Genomic DNA, 2,454 nt, shown 5'->3' on the forward strand with positions numbered 1-2,454 from the left:
CTTCCCTTAATCAAATTGAACGGGAAAAAATCACATAAGATCAAATCCTAAGACTACATCTTCATAAGAATCATACTAATGAGATTCAATTTGATTTTAGGTTGTAAATTTTGAAAATAAATATAGTACGAGTTCTGCTTATATTTGCTTGACCTTTTAAGTATTTCTAGAGTTATTTGATTTCTTAGTAATCTTTATAAAAAAAGATAGAACTTAGATTAGGGTTAAACATATGTAATTGTATTGGGAAACATGGAAGGTTTATGGATGAGATAAATGGATGTTGACGATGAAATATTAATCAAATATGTCGTTTATGCAGTACAACAATGTAGTAATGGTAAGAAGAAAGTTGATAAATGTTACGCCAAAAAAGGGTTGAACAAAAAGATAGAAATTTCGTAACTTTCTTCTTAAGATATGATAGAGAATCATTTGAAAGAAGGGTATTTTTCTCACATGAATCCGACACCAGACAATAACTTAACCTCTCTCTAGATTACTCTTGTGAAGAAGAGTTCAAATCAGATAATTCTTGTGAAACCATTTTAATTCAAGAGTTATTTCAAATCGTGGTGAAATCTGTGTACATTAAAATCCCAAATTGAAGATGGAGTAGAGATATATAGTTTAGACTTAATGCTGATGAATCAAAATCAGAACCCTAACAAATTATCCACGGTAGGGGATGGCAAGCGGTGGTAGAACTGGGCCCTGTGACAAATACCGATAAAACATAAAAATGACGGATTTATTTTGAAACTAAAAAATAGAGAAGGAAAGACACAAAATAGAGGGGAAGAATGAGAAAGAATTCTATTATTATGTGTATCGAATACAATGTTTAAGCCTGTATTTATATAGATAGAAGACTTGGTCTCCAAGATATGTAAACCCTAAACTTAGACGCGAAGGGCATCTTAGTAAATAAACTTGGTTTATAACACTCCCCCTGATGACCATTGTGGCTATGTCATTACAAAAATACCAGGAAAACTCAAAAGAGAAAAACCTGAAATTGCATGAGCATGTAAAAACTCTGACAATGTTGGACACGCATATGTTGCCTCGTTAAAACCTTGACAAAGAAAACCCAGTGGGACAAAACCTTGACGAAGAGAAAACCAAAATAACCCAGTGGGACAAAACCTCGTTAAAACACGCATATGACCTAGTTAATGGTGGGAATCCACCAAATAACCAAAATGGATACAACTCCCCCTGGATGACCACTATGTTGAATTAAATTGCCTCACTAAAACCTTTCCAATAAAACCCAATGGGAAAAAATTTGGACGAAGGGAAAAGAGCACAAATATCAACATTTTTAAAACAAAGGTTAAACGTCAATGAAATGTTGTCTCGTTAAAACCTTATCAAGAAAACCACATGGGACAAAACCGGAATGAAGGAAAAAGGGTACAACTGTGGACAGAAATATGGATGCTAACCCAACTATATGAGTTTTACATAAAACACGCAGCAAAATAATAACGCTGGACTGAGGTTGTGATGCACCATCATTGTGCAACACACAACTCTGGCCTGTGCAAGACTATGGCCTAGGCCAATGCCCTGACTCATCTTTGACTCACTATGACTGGGTATGACTCGGTGCTTGACCCGAGTTCACTCAATTGACCCGACCGAGCTGACCCGTTGACCGGTGACCTGAGATACTTTTCCAGCCACTTTTCCGTCCAACTTCCGGTGGTGGGCCCAGTTTTCCGACGATATATTTTTTGGGATAATTTCTACATGGGTTTTTCTCACATATGGGCTTGGTGGATTTTTATCTAATGGACTTTGAAGACTTGGACCTAATTTTGGAACAAAAGGAGCTATAAAAGAGAAGTCTTTCTACAACTTTGAGATCACGTATTATTCTTGGAGCTAAGGAGAAATCCGCTTTTGTTTACGCAACTAGGGTTTGCTTTCATATTTATTTTTCATCTTCTTTATTTGATTATTGATTAGGATGAACTCCATAGCTATGAGTAGCTAAATTTAATATTATTGGTTAAGGATGTAGTCCTATATCTACAACTTGTGCTTGATTAATGCATTAGTTTTCTCTCTTGATTATCGTTCAAATCTCTATTGTTTTAGTAATCACATGATTGATGTATTGTGATAGGACTTAGATGTTTGGTTAGTTAAGTGACCAATTAATTGAACTTGCATCCTTGTCCATAGTTTTTTTTAGGGTTTTTCATCGAGCGATAACCCAAAATACAAGAGCATGATATGATTACGGTTTGTAGCGATACACTCTTGTAATCATATGTAGAGTTTGACCTTTGTCCGAATTGTCATGCACAATGTATGAAAATTGCATTGATTAGCCTATTTCCAAAACTTAATGCTCTTGGGAATTGAACTTAATTAGCGCAAGGCGTTAGGTTATTGTTTAGGTAGAATTCACATACGCAGCTCTAATATGTGTGTTCATGA

The sequence above is a fragment of the Papaver somniferum genome, chromosome 3 (assembly GCF_003573695.1).
Source record: "Papaver somniferum cultivar HN1 chromosome 3, ASM357369v1, whole genome shotgun sequence".
Lineage (NCBI taxonomy): Eukaryota > Viridiplantae > Streptophyta > Magnoliopsida > Ranunculales > Papaveraceae > Papaver > Papaver somniferum.